Source organism: Lagenorhynchus albirostris, chromosome 5 (assembly GCF_949774975.1).
Source record: "Lagenorhynchus albirostris chromosome 5, mLagAlb1.1, whole genome shotgun sequence".
Taxonomy (NCBI): Eukaryota; Metazoa; Chordata; class Mammalia; order Artiodactyla; family Delphinidae; genus Lagenorhynchus; species Lagenorhynchus albirostris.
The window spans coordinates 134,380,397-134,404,865 of record NC_083099.1 but is presented as its reverse complement, the minus strand read 5'-3'; the positions used below and the strand labels follow the sequence as shown (position 1 = coordinate 134,404,865).

The window sequence follows — 24,469 nt, the reverse complement described above, 5'->3', positions numbered from 1 at the left end:
TGATAATAATCAACACCAACCTCCACTGACTTTGAAGATGTACACACTTCTTCATACACTTGCTCCACTAAACCATTACAACCTCACCTCCTTCTTATGATATGCTGCTTTGAAACAAAACGACATCCTTCTCCTCCACAGCTTTGAGTCTCCCCCCAGGGTATATTTTTCTTCAAATCATACCTCTTCCGAAGCATCTTTTCTTATTAAAACCATGTGTGAAGCTGACAGCTGCCCCAAACTAAGCCAGCAGTCAGATGGAAAGTAAAAAGCTATAATTTGATTATCACTTTGGATCCGATTTCCTCATTTGATACTAACACAGGAATAACAGTAATTTCCTTAGCATGCTACTGAAAATAAAGTGTATTTTATGATATTTAAAGTACTCAAGTCAGAAGTTTAAACATCCAAAAATATGAAGAACAAAGAAATGCCTGTTGGTGGGGGAAAACCCTCTGATTCCATAGGAATCAAATGGTCACTAACAGATTCAGTCACCAAATCTCTTCTTACTTGTGTTAACAATAAATCAGACAAGTCAAAGTGTCCAGTAGAACCAAGACTAAAGTTCCAGTTGACTTCTTGGTCTGGCTAACTAGGGGAGCAGCCAAGGGGTCTATATGGTGAGATTTAAGAACTAAGGCCTGGGCTTCCCTGATGGCGCAGTGGTTGAGAGTCCGTCTGCCGACGCAGGGGACACGGGTTCGTGCCCCGTTCCGGGAAGATCCCATATGCCGCGGAGCGGCTGGGCCCGTGAGCCATGACCGCTGAGCCTGCGTGTCCGGAGCCTGCGCTCCACAACGGGAGAGGCCACAACAGTGAGAGGCCTGCGTACCACAAAAAAAAAAAAAAAAAAAAGAACTAAGGCCTGCCCTGTCTTCTCTTGATTTGCTCACTGGTAAGTCCAGATGGGTAGGTTTCTTCCTGCCTTATTTCTACCTTTAGATTTCATTCACAGATCAGACATCAAAGGTAGAGAGATTGTCTGAAGAAGATCAGTGTTAAAATGCACTTATTCCTAGAGAAATGCCCTAAAGTGAGGCTAACCTTTTCCTACTAGCTAGACCGTTCTTAAGATAAAGTTAGAATGTATGTAACAAGCATTCTGTATACCATAAGTGACATTGAGAGGTCCTAAAAGGGATCAATGCGATATGAGAAAAAGTTTAACTGGAGATCAGGAGGTTAGGGGGAGCATGTACTGGGCAAGGAGGAAGGACTGGAGAGAAGGAGGTACTTGAAGAGGGGGAAGGAAGGAAAGAAGGAAGGGGCTTCAGTAGAGAACCCAGCAGATGAGCCTGGGAATAACCAGACAGGATGCAGCAGGAAGACACAATTTTGTAAGGCACAAACTGAAGGACTATTCCCTGTGGCTGCAGCCATGGGCATGTGACTTCCAAATTATGATGCGTACTTGAGACAGGAGTTTAGCTATAGAGGGGCCATGGAAGGCCAAGAATGGAAACTGGAACATAATGATGACGCCTTGGTCTGTTTACAGTTCTAAGAGACAAAAATCAACATCACAAAAAAAGAATTCCATTTTTCATCATCTTTCTCACTGCTATACCATGGGATGTAAAACTTTAATGTGCTAAAAGTTCAGCAGTATTGCTTTTCATAGTAATTTGGAATCAAGCATAAATAGTAATCTCTAAAAACATGAATAAAAAATCTGGTTAATATCTGGGATTTGATATTTCAGAGACAAATGGAAAATAAGGGTCAATTTCTGTTAGAGTTATTCGCACTCTTGGTTCAAGTTAATATCTACGTGAAAAGGAAAACTGCAATGGAATGCTATTAATCGAAACTCTATATGTCCTAAGAGAGGAAGTCAAAAGTCTGCCTCTGCATAGACAGGGATGGCCCACTCTGTCACTGACCCAATGGCTGAGACTCTTTAAAAAGAAGGGTAAGAAGTGATGAAAATTTACTTTTTTTCCTATTTTCAAATTTCATCTTCAACTGCACAAAATTCTCAAATAGGTTCAGAAAAATAATTTATGGCAACAGACTATAATTGAAAGGTACTGAACTGGGAACAAAGATACCAGGATTTTAATCTCAGGTCCCTGATATGCACCACAAGCTAAATCAGAGTAGACAATCTTTAGTTTTTAGTTTTAAGATCTGTTAAATTGTTAGACATTGTTCATCACCATAAAAATTTATTCTCTATTTATCTGTGTCTCTTTTATTTAGGATTTTATTCTTATTAAAGGTATAACCAGTAAGCAAAATAATTCTAAGCTGAAATTAAAACAAAAGAGTAAGAAATGACAGAGGAGGGGACTTGCCTGGTGGCGCAGTGGTTAAGAATCCACCTGTCAATGCAGGAGACACGGGTTCAAGCCCTGGTCCAGGAAGATCCCATATGCCGTGGAGCAACTAAGCCTGTGCGCCACAACTACTGAGCCCGCACACCTAGAGCCTGTGCTCCGCAACAAGAGAAGCCACTGCAATGAGAAGCCTGCACACCACAACAAAGAGTAGCCCCCGCTCGCCGCAACTAGAGAAAGCCCGTGTGCAGCAACGAAGACCCAGCGCAGCCATAAATAAATATTTTTTTTAAAAAAAGAAATGACAGAGGAGGAATCTGATTGTATATTAAAACAGAAAAATTCTTACTTCATCCAGGAAAAATGTATTTTAGGCATAGTGATATTCAAGACACTTAACAACACATACTTACTGCACAAGAGCTGGCCAGTTAGAATGGACGCTGGCCATGATGTACCAATGCATCAGGTAGACCGGGGCACAAATGAAGATTTTTCATTTTAACAAAGAATTATACTGCATATTTCCTTTCTATATTGGGCTCTAGTAATTGGATATTAATTTATAGATCAATAATTACCAGATACAAAGTCAAGACAGATGGAAATAAAGCTAGCAACATATTATGAGGGACTATAAAATGAAAAGCAATAAGAAATAAACTTAAAGCATCTATAGGAAAAAAATCACGCTAATGAGAGTTTGAAAACAATTTTTAAATGTTTCAAATACATGAAGGAAGATATTTTTAAAAATTTAAAGCACACTTATTTTTTAGTATAAGAGAATTGGAGGATAAGCTGAACCTGTCTTCGAAACTGTCTAAATAAGCTGCAGTTTCAAGTACCTCCAAGGAAATGGAGCTTGCAGGAGCCATAAAATAACAGATGTCAAATGAGGTAACAGAAGGCTCTGACATCTTCTGATCCAGATTTGAAGACTGCAAAGTTTTTCTGTCATTTCCTTCATCCAAGTCAAATACTGCTGAGATACACAATCAAGTGTAAGAAAATCAAGATGCTATGAATAGTAAGGCATTCTGGGTTTTCCTCTCTTTCCTTGGACTTGGGAGTTTAAGATGGCATGAACTAAAATAAGCAGGAAACGTATGATTCCTCAGTTGATTACTTTTTTTTTTTTTAAAGCTGAACTTCTGAGATGGCAATCTATAGAATGAAGGAATATAAACTAAAAACTAGCTAACAACTTGCTTTTCTGTGCATGACAAGGAGCAACGGGTCCTTTCACATGGGAGCTGAGGGCTGCCCTGTTACTTCATTCCTTTTCAATACCGTTTAAGAAATTCAAGTATAAGTATAGTTATTTACAAGTTGCCTTTTAATCCTTTCAGGGAAAACATTTTCCAGGTGACAAATAAATCTGGTGTTTTATTAATTTTTTTATTTACTTAGGAAATAAGAGAACTATTGGGAGAAGTAGCTAAGAAAAACTTCCCCACACAAATCGTATCAACTCTCCTGGTGATCAGCCTGATGTAAGTGACCCTGCAAATTCTGTTAAATCTTGTCACGGTTATTTCTCTATTATAACTAAGATAAGCAGAACAAATAAGAAATTACTGCCATTCAAAACTAAGTATCTCACTTGTAGCTCTTCCTCAAATTAACTTACTTTTTTCTAAAGTAAGTAACTCTACAATCACATATTTATTTATTGGCTGTATATTTATCTAGCAATATGGTATTGAGTGTACAACTTTGTTGACCTTTCTTCTGAGTTCTACTCAAGGGTATATGTTTTACACTAGATATACTGAACAATAGCTTAATATTAACTCCTAATAAAGTATGGTGACTTTCTTAATAAATAAGAAATAAGCATGCATTCAATAAGTTTTAGCTACAAATAAATATATAGGAAAAATAAAACTCCTATAAAATGCATAGTATATATAAATTAAAATAAGATTTTGTCCACCAATAATATCTACAGAATTCTAAGATAAAGCAGAGTTTCTTATCCAGGATCTATGAAAAAACTTTGGCTCTGTGAACACTATGAAATTACATGCAAACTGGAGTATACTGGCATTTTTCTTGCTGAGAAGGCACATAGCTTTTATTTGACTCTCAAAGGGGTGTTGGATCAAACACAGATTATAAACCACAATAAGAAAATTATTGGCAAATAAAGACTCTGTCTTATATTAGTTAAGATTAATGAAAATCAGCTTGTTTTTAAATTTCTTCCTTCAACCAAGGGGGAAAAGTCACTTATTTCCCCTAAAGAATTAAGATATTTGCACCATAAAACATCTGTGGCATACAGCCAAAGTATTTCAAAAGCAATATGCTTCACAAATTGAATACTCAAGAAGATCCCATTTTTTGCCCTGAGAAATATGGCTCACTTTCAAGTTTACTAAAGACAGTTGTTCTATTGCTATGCAAGTGGCACAGAATCACTTAATTAAAAAACTGTGAGTGTTTCTCCTTCATTTGGTCTTAGAAACACTCAAAAATAAATGTATTATGTGAAGTGATGTTACATAAAGTATAAAGAAATACCCACTGGGGTTCAAGATGACGGAGTAGAAGGACGTGCGCGCACTCCCTCTTGCCAGAGCACGGGAATCGCAACTAACTGCTGAACAATCATCAACAGGAAGACACTGAAACTCACCAAAAAAGATACCTCACATCCAAAGACAACGGAGAAGCTGCAATGAGATGGTAGGAGGGGAGCAATCACAATAAAATCAAATCCAATGACTGCTGAGTGGGTGACTCACAAACTGGAGAACACTTATACCACAAAAGTCCACCCACTGGAGTGAAGGTTCTGAGCCCCACGTCAGGCTTCCCAACCTGGGGGTCTGGCAATGGGAGAAGGAATGCCTAGAGAATCAGACTTTGAAGGCTAGCGGGATTTTATTGCAGGACTTCAACAGGACTGGGGGAAAAAGAGACTCCACTCTTGGAGGGCACACACAAAGTAGTGTGCACATCAGGACCAAGGAGGAAGGAGCAGTGACCCCATAGGAGACTGAACCAGACCTACCTGCTAGTGTTAGAGGGTCTCCTGCAGAGGCTGGGGGTGGCTGTGGCTCACCCCGGGGACAAGGACACTGGCAGCAGAAGTTCTGGGAAGTACTCCTTGGCATGAGCCCTCCCGGAGTCCGACATTAGCCCCACCAAAGAGCCTGTAGGCTCCAGCGATGGGTCGCCTCAGGCCAAACAACCAACAGGAAGGGAACTCAGCCCCACCCATCAGCAGAAAAGCAGATTAAAGTTTTACTGAGCCCTGCCTACCAGAACAACACCCAGCTCTACCCACCACCAGTCCCTTGCACAAGCCTCTTATATAGCCTCATCCACTAGAGGGCAGAAAGCAGAAGCAAGAAGAACTACAGTCCTGAAGCCTGTGGAATGAAAGCCACATTCACAGAAACACAGACAAAATGAAAAGGCAGAGGACTATGTACCAGTTGAAGGAACAAGATAAAACCACAGAAAAACAACTAAATGAAGTGGAGATAGGCAATCTTCCAGAAAAAGAATTCAGAATAATGACAGTGAAAATGATCCATGACCTCAGAAAAAGAATGGAGGCGACGACTGAGAAGATGCAAGAAATCTTTAACAAAGACCTAGAAGAATTAAAGAACAAACAAACAGAGATGAACAATACAAAAACTGAAATGAAAAATACACTAGAAGGAATCAATAGCAGATAACTGAGGCAGAAGAACGGATAAGTGACCTGGAAGACAGAATGGTGGAATACACTGCCGCGGAACAGAATAAAGAAAAAAGAATGAAAAGAAATGAAGACAGCCTAGGAGACCTCTGCGACAACATTAAACGCACCAACATTCACATTACAGTGGTCCCAGAAGGAGAAGAGAGAGAGAAAGGACCCCAGAAAATATATGAAGAAATTATAGTTGAAAACTTCCCTACCTTGGAAAAGGAAATAGCCACTCAAGCCCAGGAAGCGCAGACAGTCCCAGGCAGGATAAACCAAAGGAGAAACACGCTGAGACACATAGTAATCAAATTGACAAAACTTAAAGATAAAGAAAAATTATTAAATGCAACAAGGGAAAAACTGCAAAAAACATACAAGGGAACTCCCATAAGGTTAACAGCTGATTTCTCAGCACAAACTCTACAAGCCAGAAGGGAGTGGCACAATATATTTAAAGTGATGAAAGGGAAGAACCTACAACAAAGATTACTCTACCTGGCAAGGATCTCATTCAGATTCGAAGGAGAAATCAAAAGCTTCACAGATAAGCAAAAGCTAAGAGAATTCAGCCCACCAAACCAGCTCTACAACAAACGCTAAAGGAACTTCTCTAGTGGGAAACACAAGAGAAGAAAAGGACCTACAAAAACAAACCCAAAACAATTAAGAAAATGGTACTAGGAACATACATATCGATAATTACCTTAAATGTTAATGGTTTAATGCTCCAACCAAAAGACACAGGCTCGCTGAATGGATACAAAAATAAAACCCACATATATGCTGTCTATAAGAGACCCACTTCAGACCTAGGGACACATACGACTGAGAGGGAAGGGATGTAAAAAGATATTCCATGCAAATGGAAATCAAAAGAAAGCAGGAGTAGCAATACTCATATCAGATAAAACAGACTTTAAAATAAAGAATGTTATAAGAGACAAGGAAGGACACTACATAATGATCAAGGGATCAATCCAAGAAGAAGATATAACAATTATAAATATATATGCACCCAACCTAGGGGCACCGCAATACATAAGGCAACTGCTAACAGCTATAAAAGAGGAAATTGAAAGTAACACAATAATAGTGGGGGACTTCAAAACCCCACTTTCACCAGTAGACAGATCATCCAAACAGAAAATTAATAAGGAAACACAAGCTTTAAATGACACAATAGACCAGATAGACTTCATTGATATTTATAGGACATTCCATCCAAAAACAGCAGATTACACTTTCTTCTCAAGTGCACACAGAACTTTCTCCAGGATAGATAACATCTTGGGTCACAAATCAAGCCTCAGTAAATTTAAGAAAATTGAAATCATATCAAGCATCTTTTCTGACCACAACGCTATGAGATTAGAAATGAATTACAGGGAAAAAAATGTAAAAAACACAAACACATGGAGGCTTAACAATACGTTACTGGGAGATGTGAGAAGATGGCGGAAGAGTAAGACGTGGAGATCACCTTCCTCCCCACAGATACATCAGAAATACATCTACACGTGGAACTGCTCCTATAGCACACCTACTGAACAGTGGCAGAAGACCTCAGACCTCCCAAAAGGCAATAAACTCCCCACGTACCTGGGTAAGGCAAAAGAAAAAAGAAAAAACGGAGACAAAAGAATAGGGACGGGACTGGCACCAGTGGGAGGGAGCCGTGAAGGAGGAAAGGTTTCCACACACTAGAAGCCCCTTTGCGGGTGGAGACTGCGGGTGGCGGAGGGGGGCAGCTTCGGAGCCACGGAGGAGAGCGCAGCAAAGGGGTGCGGAGGGCAAAGCGGAGAGATTCCCGCACAGAGGATTGGGGCCTACCAGCACTCACCAGCCCAAGAGGCTTGTCTGCTCACCCACCGGGATGGGTGGGGGCTGGGAGCTGAGGCTTGGGCTTCGGAGGTCGGATCAGAGGGAGAGGACTGGGGTTGGAAGCATGAACACAGCCTGAAGGGGGCTAGTGGGCCATGGCTAGCCGGGAGGGAGTCCAGAAAAAAGTCTGGACCTGCCAAAGAGGCAAGAGACTTTTTCATCCCTCTTTGTTTCCTGGTGTGCGAGGAGAGGGGATTTAAGAGCGCTGCTTAAAGGAGCTCCAGAGACGCGCGAGCCGCAGCTATCAGCACGGACACCAGAGACGGGCCTGGGATGCTAAGGCCGCTGCTGCCGCCACCAAGAAGCCTGTGTGCAAGCACAGGTCACTATCCACACCTCTCCTCCCGGGAGCCTGTGCAATCCGCCACTGCCAGGGTCCTGTGATCCAGGGACAACTTCCCCAGGAGAACGAAAGTGTGCCTCAAGCTGGTGCAACGTCACGCCGGCCTCTGCTGCCGCAGGCTAGGCCCACATCCGTATCCTCCCTCCCGCCGCGGCCTGAGTGAGCCAGAGCTCCCGAATCAGCGGCTACTTTAACCCCGTCCTGTCTGAGCGAAGAACAGACGCCCTCTGGCGACCTAAACACAGAGGCGGGGCCAAATCCAAAGCTGAACCCCAGGAGCTGTGCGAACAAAGAAGAGAAAGGGGAATCTCTCCCAGCAGCCTCAGGAGCAGTGGATTAAATCTCCACAATTAACTTGATGTACCCTGCATCTGTAGAATACCTGAAGAGACAACGAATCATCCCAAATTGAGGAGGTGGACTTTGGGAGCAAGATATATAATTTTTTCCACTTTTCCTCTTTTTGTGAGTGTGTATGTGTATGCTTCTGTGTGAGATTTTGTCTGTATAGCTTTGCTTTCACCATTTGTCCTAGGGTTCTGTCCGTACGTTTTTTTTCTTTTCTTTTTTTTTACTTAAAATTTTTTTTCTTAATAATTATTTTTTATTTTTCATTTTAATAACTTTATTTTATCTTACATTATTTTATTTTATCCCCTCACTTCCTTCCTTCCTTCCTTCCTTCTTTCCTTCCTTCCTCTCTCTCTCTCTCTCTCTCTCTCTCTCTCTCTCTCTCTCTCTCTCTATCTCTCTTTCTTTCTCCCTTTTATTCTGAGCCGTGTGGATGAAAGGCTCTTGGTGCTCCAACCAGGAGTCAGTGCGGTGCCTCTGATGTGGGAGAGCCAACTTCAGTACACTGGTCCACAAGAGACCTCCCAGCTCCACGTAATATCAAACGGCAAAAATCTCCCAGAGATCTCCATCTCAACACAACACCCAACTTCACTCAATGACCAGGAAGCTACAGTGCTGGACACTCTATGCCAAACAACTAGCAAGACAGGAACACAGCCCCATCCATTAGCCCCATCCATTAGCAGAGCAGAGGCGCTTAAAATCATAATAGGGCCACAGACACTCCAAAACACACCACCAGACATGGACCTGCCCACCAGAAAAACAAGATCCAGTCTCATCCACCAGAACACAGGCACTAGTCCCCTCCACCAGGAAGCCTACACAACTCACTGAACCAACCTTAGCCACTGGGGACAGACACCAAAGACAACGGGAACTACAAACCTGAAGCCTGTGAAAAGGAGACTCCAAACACAGTAAGATTAGCAAAATGAGAAGACAGAAAAACACACAGCAGATGAAGGAGCAAGATAAAAACCCACCAGACCTAACAAATGAAGAGGAAATAGGCAGTCTACCTGAAAAAGAATTCAGAATAATGATAGTAAAGATGATCCAAAATCTTGGAAATAGAATAGAGAAAATGCAAGAAACATTTACCAAGGACCTAGAAGAACTAAAGAGGAAACAAGCAATGATGAACAACACAATAAATGAAATTAAAAATACTCTGGAAGGGGGCTTCCCTGGTGGCACGGTGGTTGAGAGTCCGCCTGCGGATGCAGGGGACACGGGTTTGTGCCCCGGTCCGGAAAGATCCCACATGCCGCGGAGCGGCTGGGCCCGTAAGCCATGGCCGCTGAGCCTGCACATCCAGAGCCTGTGCTCTGCAATGGGAGAGGCCACAAGAGTGAGAGGCCCGCGTACCACAAAAAAACAAACAAACAAACAAAAAAACAAAACTCTAGAAGGGATCAATAGCAGAATAACTGAGGCAGAAGAACGGTAAGTGACTTGGAAGATAAAATAGTGGAAATAACTACTGCAGAGCAGAATAAAGAAAAATGAATGAAAAGAACTGAGGACACTATCAGAGACCTCTGGGACAACATTAAAGGCACCAATATTCGAATTATAGGGGTCCCAGAAGAAGAACAGAAAAAGAAAGGGACTGAGAAAATATTTGAAGAGATTATAGTTGAAAACTCCCCTAATATGGGAAAGGAAATAGTTAATCAAGTCCAGAAAGCACAGAGAGTCCCATACAGAATAAATCCAAGGAGAAACACACCAAGACACATATTAATCAAACTATCAAAAATTAAATACAAAGAAAACGCATTAAAAGCAGCAAAGGAAAACCAACAAATAACATAACAAGGGAATCCCCATAAGGTTAACAGCTGATCTTTCAGCAGAAACTCTGCAAGCCAGAGGGAGCGGCAGGACATATTTAAAGTGATCAAGGAGAAAAACCTACAACCAAGATTACTCTACCCTGCAAGGATCTCACTCAGATTTGATGGAGAAATTAAAACCCTTACAGACAAGCAAAAGCTGAGAGAGTTCAGCACCAACAAACCAGCTTTACAACAAATGCTAAAGAAACTTCTCGAGGCAAGAAACACAAGACAAGGAAAAGACCTACAATAACAAACCCAAAACAATTAAGAAAATGGTAATAGGAACGTTCATATCGATAATTACCTTAAATGTAAATGGATTAAATGCTCCCACCAAAAGACACAGATTGGCTGAATGGAAACAAAAACAAGATCCGTATATATGCTCTGTACAAGAAACCCACTTCAGACCTAGGAACACATACAGTCTGAAAGTGAGGGGATGGAAAAAGATATTCCATGCAAATGGAAACCAAAAGAAAGCTGGAGTAGCAATTCCCATATCAGACAAAGTAGACTTTAAAATAAAGACTGTTACAAGAGACAAAGAAGGACACTACATAATGATCAAGGGATCAATCCAAGAAGAAGATATAACAATTGTAAATATGTATGCACCCAACATAGGAGCACCTCAATACGTAAGCCAAATACTAACAACCATAAAAGGGAAAATCGGCAGTAACACAATCATAGTAGGGGACTTTAACACCCCACTTTCACCAATGGACAGATCATCCAAAATGAAAATAAATAAGGAAACACAAGCTTTAAATGATACATTAAACCAGATGGACTTAATTGATATTTATAGGACATTCCATCCCAAAACAACAGAATACACGTATTTCTCAAGGGCTCATGGAACATTCTCCAGGATAGACCACATCTTGGGTCACAAATCAAGCCTTGGTAAATTTAAGAAAATTGAAATCGTATCAAGTATGTTTTTTGACCACAACACTATGAGACTAGATATCAATTACAGGAAAAGATCTGTAAAAAATACAAACACATGGAGGCTAAACAATACACTACTTAAAAACAAAGAGATCACTGAAGAAATCAAAGAGGAAATCAAAAATACCTAGAAACAAATGACAATGGAGACAAAATGACCCAAAACCTATGGGATGCAGCAAAAGCAGTTCTAAGAGGGAAGTTTATAGCAATACAATCCTACATTAAGAAACAGGAAATATCTCAAATAAACAACCTAACCTTGCACCTAAAGAAATTAGAGAGGAAGAACAGAAAAACCCCTAAGTTAGCAGAAGGAAAGAAACCATAAAGATCAGATCAGAAATAAGTGAAAAAGATATGAAGAAAATGATAGCAAAGATCAATAAAACTAAAAGCTGGTTGTTTGAGAAAATAAACAAAATTGATAAACCATTAGCCAGACTCATGAAGAAAAAAAGGCAGAAGACTCAAATCAACAGAATTAGAAATGAAAACAGAGAAGTAACACCTGACACTGCAGAAATACAAAGGATCATGAAAGATTACTGCAAGCAACTATATGCCAATAAAATGGACAACCTGGAAGAAATGGACAAATTCTTAGAAATGCACAACCTGCCAAGACTGAATCAGGAAGAAATAGAAAATATGAACAGAGCAATAACAAGGTCTGAAATTGAAACTGTGATTAAAAATCTTCCAAGAAACAAAAGCTCAGGATCAGGTGGCTTCACAAGCGAATTCTATCAAACATTTAGAGAAGAGCTAACACCTATCCTTCTCAAACTCTTCCAAAATATAGCAGAGGGAGGAATACTCCCAAACTCATTCTACGAGGCCACCATCACCCTGATACCAAAACCAGACAAAGATGTCACAAAAAAAGAAAACTACGGGCCAATAACACTGATGAACATAGATGCAAAAATCCTCAACAAAATACTAGCAAACAGAATCCAACAGCACGTTAAAGGATCATATACCATGATCAAATGGAGTTTATTCCAGGAATGCAAGGATTCTTCAATATATGCAAATCAATCAACGTGATACACCACATTAACAAACTGAAGGAGAGAAACCATAGGATCATCACAATAGATGCAGAGAAAGCTTTCGACAAAATTCAACACCCATTTATGATAAAAACCCTGCAGAAAGTAGGTATAGAGGGAACTTTCCTCAACATAATAAAGGCCATATATGACAAACCCACAGGCAACATCATTCTCAATGGTGAAAAACTGAAACCATTTCCACTATGATCAGGAAGAAGAAAAGGTTGCCCAGTCTCACGACTATTATTCAACATAGTTTTGCAAGTTTTAGCCACAGCAATCAGAGAAGAAAAAGAAAGAAAGGAATCCAAATAGGAAAAGAAGGAGTAAAACTGTCACTGTTTGCAGATGACATGATACTATACACAGAGAATCCTAAAGATGCTACCAGAAAACTACTAGAGCTAATCAATGAATTTGGTAAAGTAGCAGGATACAAAATTAATGCACAGAAATCTCTGGCATTCCTACACACTAATGATGAAAAATCTGAAAGTGAAATTAAGAAAACAGTCCCATTTACCACTGCAACAAAAAGAATAAAGTACCTAGGAATAAACCTACCTAAGGAGACAAAAGACCTGTATGCAGAAAAATTATAAGACACTGATGAAAGAAATTAAAGATGATACAAATAGATGGACAGATATACCATGTTCTTGGATTAGAAGAATCAACATTGTGAAAATGACTCTACTACCCGAAGCAATCTACAGATTCAATGCAATCCCTATCAAACTACCACTGGCATTTTTCACAGAACTAGAACAAAAAATTTCACTATTTGTGTGGAAACACAAAAGACCCCAAATAGCCAAAGCAGTCTTGAGAACAAAAAATGGAGCTGGAGTCATCAGGCTCCCTGACTTCAGATTATACTACAAAGCTACAGTAATCAAGACAGTATGGTACTGGCACAAAATAAGAAATATAGATCAATGGAACAGGACAGAAAGCCCAGAGATAAACCCATGCACATATGGTCACCTTATCTTTGATAAAGGAGGCAAAAATATACAGTAGAGAAAAAACAGCCTCTTCAATAAGTGGTGCTGGGAAAACAGGACAGCTACATGTAAAAGTATGAAATTGGAATACTCCCTGACACCATACACAAAAATGAACTCAAAATGGATTAAAGACCTAAATGTAAGGCCAGCCAGTATCAAACTCTTACAGGAAAACATACGCAGAACACTCTATGACATAAATCACAGCAAGATCCTTTTTGACCCACCTCCTAGAGAAATGGAAATAAAAACAAAAATAAACAAATGGGACCTAATGAAATTTAAAAGCTTTTGCACAGCAAAGGAAACCATAAACAAGACCAAAAGACAACACTCAGAATGGGAGAAAATATTTGCAAATGAAGCAACTGACAAAGGATTAACCTCCAAAATTTACAAGCAGCTCATGCAGCTCAATAACAAAAAAACAAACAACCCAATCCAAAAATGGGCAGAAGACCTAAACAGACATTTCTCCACAGAAGATATACAGATTGCCAACAAACACATGAAAGAATGCTCAACATCATTAATCATTAGAGACATGCAAATCAAAACTACAATGAGATATCATCTCACACCAGTCAGAATGGCCATCATCAAAAAATGTACAAACAATAAATGCTGGAGAGGGTGTGCAGAAAAGGGAACACTCTTGCACTGTTGGTGGGAATGTAAATGGATACAGCCACTATGGAGAACAGTATGAAGTTTCCTTAAAATACTACAGATAGAACTACCATACGATCCAGCAATCCCACTACTGGGCATATACCCTGAGAAAACCATAATTCAAAAAGAGTCATGTACCACAATGTTCACTGCAGCTCTATTTACAATAGCCAGGAAATGGAAGCAACCTAAGTGTCCATCAACAGATGAATGGATAAAGAAATTGTGGCACATATATACAATGGAATATTTCTCAGCCATAAAAAGAAAAAAATTGAGTTATTTGTAGTGAGGTGGATGGACCTAGAGTGTGTCATACAGAGTGAAGTAAGTCAGAAAGAGACAACTAAATACCGTAGGCTAACACATATATATGGAATCTAAGGAAAAAAACAGATCATGAAGAACCTAGGGTTAAGATGGGAATAAAGATGCAGACCTACTAGAGAATGGACTTGAGGATATGGGGAGGGGGAAGGGTAAGCTGTGACAAAGTGAGAGAATGGCATGGACATATATACACTACCAAATGTAAAATATATAGCTAGTGGGAAGCAGCCACATAGCAGAGGGAGATCAGCTCGGTGGTTTGTGACCACCTAGAGGGGTGGGATAGGGAGGGTGGGAGGGAGGGAGATGCAAGAGGGAAGAGATATGGGAACATATGTATATGTATAACTGATTCACTTTGTTATAAAGCAGAAACTAACACACCATTGTAAAGTAATTATACTCCAATAAAGATGTTAAAAAAAAAACAATACGTTACTAGATAACCACGAGATCACTGAAGAAATCAAAGAGGAAATCAAAAAATACCTAGAGACAAATGACAATGAAACCATGATGATCCAAAACCTATGGGATGCAGCAAAAAGAGTTCTAAGAGGGAAGTTTATAGCAATACAATCCTACCTCAAGAAACAAGAAAAACCTCAAATAAACAATCTAACCTTACACCTAAAGGAAATAGAGAAAGAAGAACAAACAAAACCAAAGTTAGCAGAAGGAAAGAAATCATAAAGATCAGAGCAGAAATAAATGAAATAGAAAGAAAGAAAACAATAGCAAAGATCAATAAAACTAAAAGATGTTCTTTGAGAAGATAAAATTGATAAACCTTTAGCCAGACTCACCAACGAAAGGAGGGAGAGGACTCAAATCAACAAAATTAGAAATTAAAAAGGAGAAGTTACAATGGATACCACAGAAATACAAAGCATCATAAGAGACTACTACAAGCAACTCTATGCCAATAAAATGGACAACCTGGAAGAAATGGACAAATTCTTAGAAAGGTATAACCTTCCAAGACTGAACCAGGAAGAAATAGACAATATGAACAGACCAATCACAAGTAATGAAACTGTCATTAAAAATCTTCCAACAAACAGAAGTCCAGGACCAGATGGCTTCACAGTGAATTCTATCAAACATTTAGAGAACAGCTAACACCCATCCTTCTCAAACTCCTCCAAAAAATTGCAGAGGATGGAACACTCCCAAACTCTACTGGGCCACCATCACCCTGATACCAAAACCAGACAAAGATACTAGAAGAAATGAAAATTACAGACCAATATCACTGATGAATATAGATGCAAAAATCCTCAACAATATACTAGCAGTCAGAATCCAACAACACATTAAAAGGAACATACACTATGATCAAGTGGGATTTATCCCAGGGATGCAAGGATTCTTCAACATACACAGATCAATCAATGTGATACACCATATTAACAAATTGAAGAATAAAAACCATATGATCGGGCTTCCCGGGTGGCGCAGTGGTTGAGAGTCCGCCTGCCGATGCAGGGGACATGGGTTTGTGCCCCGGTCTGGGAAGATCCCACATGCTGTGGAGCGGCTGGGCCCGTGAGCCATGGCCACTGAGCCTGCGAGTCCAGAGCCTGTGCTCCGCAACGGGAGAGGCCACAACAGTGAGAGGCCCACTTACCGCAAAAATAAAACCAAAAAAACAAACAAAAAAACAAAACCATATGATCATCTCAATAGATGCAGAAAAGCTTCTGAGAAAATTCAACACCCATTTATTATAAAAACTCTCCAGAAAGTGGGCATAGAGGGAACCTACCTCAACGTCATAAAGGCCACATAAGAGAAACCCACAGCAAACATCATTCTCAATGGTGAAAAACTGAAAGCATTTCTTCTAAGATCAGGAACAAGACAAGGATGTCCACTTTCATCACTATCATTCAACATAGTTTTGGAAGTCCTAGCCCCGGCAATCAGAGAAGAAAAAGAAATAAAAGGAATACAAATTGGAAAAGAAGAAGTAAAACTGTCACTGTTTGCAGATGACATGATATTATACATAGAGAATCCTAAAGATGCAACCAGAAAACTACTAGAGCTAATCAATGAATCTGGTAAAGTTGTAGGATACAAAATTAATGCACAGAAATTCCTTACATTCCTATACATTAACAATGAAAGATCAGAAAGAGAAATTAAGGAAACAATCCCATTCACAATTGCGACAAAAAGAATAAAATACCTAGGAATAAACCTACCTAAGGAGGTAAAAGACCTGTACTCAGAAAACTATAAGACACTGATGAAAGAAATCAAAGATGACACAAACAGATGGAGAGATATACCATATTCTTGCATGGGAAGAATCAACACTGTGAGAATGACTACCTCAAAGCAATCTGCAGATTCAATGTGCAATCCCTATCAAGTTACCAGTAGCATTTTTTACAGAACTAGAACAAAAAAATCTTAAAATCTGTATGGAGATACAAGAGACCCCGAATAGCGAAAGCAATCTTGAGGGGAAAAAAACAGAGCTGGAGGAATCAGATTCTCCGACTTCAGACTATACTACAAAGCTACAGTAATCAAGACAATATGGTACTGGCACAAAATAAGAAATATAGATCAATGGAACAGGATAGAAAGCCCAGAGATAAACCCATGCACCTATGGTCAACTAATCTATGACAAAGGAGGCAAGGATATACAATGGAGAAAAGACAGCCTCTTCAGTAAGTGGTGCTGAGAAAACTGGACAGCTACTTATAAAAGAATGAAATCAGAACACTCCCTAACACCATACACAAAAATAAACTCAAAATGGATTAAAGACCTAAGTATATGGCTGGACACTATAAAACTCTTAGAGGAAAAGATAGGAAGAACACTCTTTGACATAAATCACAGCAAGATCTTTTAGACCCACCTCCTACAGTAATGGATATTAAAACAAAAATAAAGAAATAGGACCTAATGAAACTTAAATGCTTTTGCACAGTAAAGGAAACTATAAACAAAACGAAAAGACAACCCTCAGCATGGGAGAAAATATTTGCAAACAAATCAATGGACTAAGGATTAATCTACAAAATATATAAAGAGTTCATGCAGCTCAATATTAAAAAAACAAACACCCCAATCAAAAAATGGGCAGAAGACCTAGATAGACATTTCTCCAAAGAAGACATACAGATAGCCAAGAGGCACATGAAAAGCTGCTCAACATCACTAATTATTAGAAAAATGCAAATCAAAACTACAATGAGGTATCACCTCACACCAGTTAGAATGGGCATCATCAGAAAATCTACAAACAAATGCTGGAGAGGGTGTGGAGAAAAGGGAACCCTCTTGCACTTTGCACAATAGGTGGGAATGTAAATTGATACAGCCACTATGGAGAACAGTATGGAGGTTCCTTAAAAACTAAAGATAGAATTACCATATGACCCAGCAATTCCGCTACTGGGCATATACCCCAACAAAACCATAATTCAAAAAGACACATGCACCCCAATGTTCATTGCAGCACTATTTACAATAGCCAGGTCATGGAAGCAACCTAAATGCCCATCAACAGACGAATGGATAAAGAAGATGTGGAACATATATACAATGGAATATTACTCAGCCATAAAAAGGAACGAAATTGGGTCATTTGTAGAGACGTGGATGGACCTAGAGACTGTCACACAGAGTGAAGTAAGTCAGAAACAGAAAAACAAATATCGTATATTAACACATATATGTGGAATCTAGAAAAATAGTATAGATGAACTGGTGTGCAAGGCAGAAACAGAGACACAGATGTACAGAACAAACATATGGACACCAAGGGGGGAAAGTGAAGGGGGTGGTGGTGGGATGAATTGGGAGAGTGGGATTGACATATATACACTAATATGTATAAAATAGATAACTAATAAGCACCTGCTGTATAAAGAAATAATAAAATAAAAGTCAAAAAAAAGAAGTATCCACCTGAACAATATGTACGGCTTTCCTTTTCATAAACATGACATTGCATAAAGGTTTGTGAAGAGAGAAAAAAAATGAGCGAGCAATGGGCGGGGGGCGGGGGGGCTAAAAAAGACTAGCAGTTAATGAGAATATATTTATTGCTAATTTGGTCATCTAACTTTTCTGAAGGATTACACTGCTTCTGGTTTTTGCCTCAGGCTATCTCTTGGAAAAGAAACACAAAACCAAACATACCTTGATTAATTACTAGAAATTCATGAACTCAACACTATAAATCAAAATAAAACTGTGGAGGACACATCTCCTATTTACAACAGTCTTGGTACTGTTAATATTAAATGGAACTCTTAGGAAATTAATTTAGTTACCAGCAACAGAAATTGCAGGCGTTTGTTTTGTCTAGACCTAATACCTACAGAAAGTTAGAAGCAGAAGTGCTTTTATTTATTTTTTTCCCCCACACTCCACCCAGGACACTCAGCTTGAATCTTTCCTGGCTTCCACAAAAAACTTCAATAAATGGCAGAAATCTCAAAGTCTCCAGACCCTCTTGTCCCTGGGAGTCAGCCTGATAAAGGAAGAGTGCAATTGGCAGGTCCTTCTCTAAGCCTCTGTTTACTCATCTGCAAGACTTGGGAGGTAGTACCTGTCCTACCTACAGGAAAGGGAAGGCACTATGAAGAGCAAACAAGTGAATCCATATGGAAGGAAATGCCTTGTAAACTGTCCCGTTTCTATACAAATGTTAGGGGGAGAGGGGAAGTTACAGATTTTACAGATAGGCGTGCTTTTGTATAAATAAACATCACTTTACTTCTCACCCAGGGATATTGTGTAGCACACAATATCAGAATTTTTAAAAGGACTTTTGAGTCTTTAAATATAGTAACTTATCCCAATTAAGTGGTTGTGAAACAAATGGAAAGTTATTAAAGAAAGCCAATCAACAAACCCAACGAAGAGAGGGGAACTCCTATCTGTGTGGAAAAATCTGAAAAAAGACCATTTCAAAAGAGAAATTTTACCCATATCAAGGTAAACTGATATTCCATTACTGCAAAATTAGAAAATGTATTCATTCTTGATGCAAGAAAAATCAGAGTATAAAAAAATATTGATTGGTTATTTAAATTCCAAAAAGGGGTATACTAACATTTAAAAACATCCTTAAATATTACTTCTAAATCTGTAGTCAGTAATTCAACCAGATAGTAAGTCCAACTCCCCACGGCACAAGGCGGCAGTGAATGTATCATAAGTGCTATAGAAGAGCCAAAGAGGGATGAATTGGGTAGCGTGTAGGTGCATGTGTCTGTGAAGGGTGAGGCGATAGGCGAACAAAAAATGGGAGAACTAGAAAACCCTGTGGTTTCTGCAAAAGAAATAGCTAACTAAGAATCTTTTCTGATATCTCCCAAGAGCCTTTGCTAGACACCCATATATCCCAGAAAGAGAAAACGGACTCCATTTTGTCCTGAAAAATCTGTTTACCCCAAAATGTCTCAACTTTATTTATAAAGCAATATCCCATTGTTTTAAATACATGTCATTCTAAAGGATAAAATTGTCAAGGGGGTTGAGTTGGCTAAAGAAGAGAATCAAAAGAAAACATCTTTTTCAAAGACTGAGTTCTGCTTTTGTCCCTTTCCCAAATCACCTTTTGTTCAGTATTTTTGAAAACCCTCAAAAGAAAAACCCACACTATTACTAAAAACTCAACCAACCAACAAGCCTACTGGTATGGAACAGAATCTGATGTACAATGTCTGTTAACTATTTTGAGTCTTGGGAGTGTTCTAATTATTTTTCTACATTGAAGGAATCTGTGTAAAGTTTCCACAATCACAGGTACATTGAATGAGAGTTAGAGCATTTTATTACTTCTGTGCAAAAGAGGTCTTTTCGAAAGGATCATAGAGGTAAAAATAAAATTTAATCTTGAACAAACCATGAAACAGCCAAACATTAATCTACTAACATAAGAAAGCAACACTGTAATTTGAATTCACACTGATTTCTCTTGCTGTCTCTGCATCTCCTCTTTCTGGATCTTTTTCTTTCCTTCCTTGTTTCCCTTCGCATGTATTTTTTTCCTGACTTCTCATTCTGCAGTTCCTTCTCCAGATCTTTTCTTTTCTCCCCTGGTTGCTAAACATTTTGCCTTTCACTGCCTTCAAAATGAATGAGGCTGCCATGAAAGCAAGTGTCAGAAACCAAGAGCATAAAAGCCTTAGTTAAGCCAAGAACCTCATTTACTGTAACTGGCATTCTCATTTCAACAACAATTCTGTTCCTAGGAGCAATTTTTAGGACAGGTATCATTACAAGCAGAGTTTATATTTCTAACAGCCTCTTGTGTTCAATTTGCAAAGCCCGGATTTCCCAAATATATTAAGGAATATAATTCTTAATTCTGAATTAGTCCTAAATACATTTTTCTAAGAAATAAAATACTATCCCCTTTTGGAATAGTATACTGACTATACTATCTGATGATGAAAATTTGCATATCAACCTAAATAATGACTAAGTGTTGTCTTTCAAATTTTTGCAGCCACATAGCAAATTCAATGATCTAAAATATGCTTGTTATAAAGACTACAGTATACAGTACCTTATCCAGCTTGTAGTTCAGAGCTTTCATCTCACACACACACACACACACACACACACACACAATTTGTCAAGAGGAAAGATTCACTCATACTCCAATGATGTATAATAACTAATCATTATTAACTTTTATAAAAAAGGATTAGCGCTTCATGGTAAATGCTGTCTTAGACACTGAGGACTCATCTGCACAGGGAAAACTGAAGCACAGAGCTGGAGATGGTTCACCATTCTTAGTTTGAGAAAGATGTGCATTGCCTGAGTAGGGCATGGAGACCTTTAGAAAGAAGTCTAAGTGGATGACACTGCCCAGGAGAACTGCCAGGCACTACAACACTGCCTCCTGCATTGCCACTGACTGGAAGAAAGAAATGCTCCAATGTAAACGCCATTCACGTTAGGACTTGGCCAGCACACAGTGACTAGATGGGAACCAACAAGGACTCAACTTACCAACATGAAACACAGTATCTAGCCTCTTTGCCTGGATTCTCTTTATTTGGCTGACAATGGAGCCCTGAAAACTATAAGCTGTACTTTATGTTGCTGCTCTGTTATCACAGTGGTCTTTAAAGTATGGAACATTAAGCTATCAGGGCCAAGGAAAACTGTTACAGTAACTACTAACATTGCCAAAGGCAAGCAGTCAAACGCCGCTGTCTAAAAAGTCCCTACTGGTAATGGTATTTGACACTTGTTAGAGCCACAATTTTACACCTATAGCTAAGCACTGTATATAAGAAAAATAACTATCAGAATGATTCTATGTGCCTAAAAGGTAGACAGATTCTCCAAAAAATGTCGAGAGCTTTAATTTTCCTGTAAAACAAGGTAAAAAGAGAAAAGTCATAGATAAGTGATAATTTTATTTTTTTAATAAATTTATTTATTTTTATTTTTGGCTGCGTTGGGTCTTCGTTGCTGCATGCGGGCTTTCTCTAGTTGCGGCGAGCGGGGGCTTCTCTTTGATGCGGTGCGCAGGCTTCTCTTGTTGCGGAGCATGGGCTCTAGGTGCGCAGGCTTCAGTAGTTGTGGCACACAGACTCAATAGCTGTGGCTCGTGGGCTCTAGAGTACAGGTTCAGTAGTTGTGGCACATGGGCTTAGTTGCTCTGTGGTATGTGGGATCTTCCCGGACCAGGGCTCAAACCCATGTCCCCTGCATTGGCAGGCGGACTCTTAACCACTGTACCACCAGGGAAGTCCCAATAATCAATAATTTTAAATTGATGTTTCTAGGCCATGAACATGAGAAGACTTTTTATTCCTTGGCATGAGAAATATTTGCTGCATATATAACACATTTTAAAAGCAGAAAATTTGATAAACAAATTTGGTCCACTGAATTAAAGCTACTTCAAGAAGGGTTAATTCATCCTGGCAATAATTACTAACAAAATCAACTATTCCATGGTTAAATTTTTCATTAGATCATCAAAAATTTACTGTTCACACAAAAGGCAGTAAAAATACAAAATCTATCAATTGGGAATTTGAGCACAAAAGCTTCAATATCAGAGTGCTATCATTTCCCCCCTTTTTGCTAGATCTACAAAAGCCAAGTTTATTCCCTCTGTTTCCTTTTTTAAGTAATTCTTCGCTTTGGGTGATAAATTAGAAAGACACTTATGTCTTGGGATCAATTTTGGAAAACATAAATATTGTATCTATAAGGAAGATATCTACCAAAATGCATGGAAAAATAGCCTTTTCTAAAAGGAGAAAAAGAGTCCTCAATTTCCATGATATCAGATAGAAATGTAAAGGTCCAAGATTCTAGAGACCTTATGTTCCACAGCCCTGAATAACACGTCCCCAGAACTGAAGTATGCTTTATATTTTCAGTGGGTTGCTACCAATATGAAACAAATACCTGTTAATCTAACTGCAAAAGTAATTGTTTTCCTCTTTAATTAATGCCTTGAGTTATTTCCATCATTGGTTATCAGATATTGAATTAGGAGGCGTAAGTGCAGTTCTTGTTTGAAGAAAAAAGGAGAGATTCTCAAAAGAATGAATCTCAACTAGACGCCTGGTAGACAGAACTAATCCAGACTGCATATTAAAAAAGAATAAGGGCTTCCCTGGTGGCGCAGTGGTTGAGAGTCTGCCTGCCGATGCAGGGGACACAGGTTCGTGCCCTGGTCCGGGAAGATCCCACATGCCACGGAGCGGCTGGGCCCGTGAGCCATGGCCGCTGAGCCTGCGCGTCCGGAGAAGCCACAACAGTGAGAGGTCCGCGTACCGCAAAAAAAAAAAAAAAAAAAAAAAAAAAGGAAAAAGCATACCTAAACTCTTTCTCATTCAAGAAACTAAATATAATTATACTTCCCAATCCCAGTCTTATGCTTAAGAATCTGGGCTAAAGCAGGGTGCTATTGTTCCCATGACCTTATCCCTAAGGAACTGGACATGACCTTGAGTGTGCATCAAAAGAAGTGAATGGCTTATTGTAAGCGGTTTTGTATCAAAGGAACTATGAGAGTTGGATTTTGCTAAACGGAACCCTCATTTACGGAGCCAGCCATTGAATATAGGTTTAATGTTCCAATCAACTAATTTTAAATCTTTGCACTCCATAAGGTATTTCTCCAGTGTCACCATATTAGTTGATAATGAGTGAATTAAACTTTCTTTCTCTAGATGAATACTCTATACGAATATAAAACAATACTAAGTCCGAATTTCTTTTTTCTACTCTCCAGGCTGGTTTCCTTTTAGGAGAGGAAGGTTTAGGATGGAGCAAATTCACACCATCAAATTCGATGTGTGGAATGACTGGGCAGTTGAACTGTTTCACTGTCAGCAAGGTAGAAGTAATTTTTGCATCATTAGTGAAGATGCTGTAAAGGCACTGCTGTATCAAGGGAGACATGGAAGAAATCCCAAAGGGTCAGAATGTGGCTCTCTTGGTCCATCACAAGAAACTACAGCTGCTAGTGAATATATGCTCTAAAGTCAGAAAAAAAAAAGCTTCATATTCTCCAAGGTCACTACAACAAAGAAAAATTGGCAGGAGATACTCAATGGATACTTAAATCTGCCTCTGAGTTGTCTCAATCAAATTATAAATCTTTTGATTCTTCAATGTAACTGTTTCTGCTTTGGTCTCACCAGGTTTGAGAGGAATAATAGAAATAATATCCGTCAGGTAACATAATATAGTCACTAAGTCCTCCAAATGAGTTTTAAATAACAAAACAATATAGCTACATACTGGCTTGTGATTTTGTTTTTTACTCTCCACATTGACTTAAATTTAAAGTAATAATGGAAAACTAAAATAAAAATTACAACAGAAAGGAATTTTCTTATTTTAAAAATAAGTATATTTGGAAAAGGGGCTAGTGGAATAAAGGGCTAAAAAATTAGCCTTTGTATAAGCAACTCTCTGATACTGAAGGCAGCATTAGTCAACTAAACACAGTAACAGTGACAAACACCACATTTTAAGAGTGTTCTCTAT

At 39.0% G+C, this 24,469-nt stretch overlaps 1 protein-coding gene across 3 annotated transcripts in view; it reads right to left on the bottom strand.

The window, feature by feature from the left end:
* The window catches only part of ITSN1 (intersectin 1), a 230,390-nt gene that overhangs the window by 88,700 nt on the left and 117,221 nt on the right, over positions 1–24,469 (bottom strand). The window lies entirely within an intron of this gene.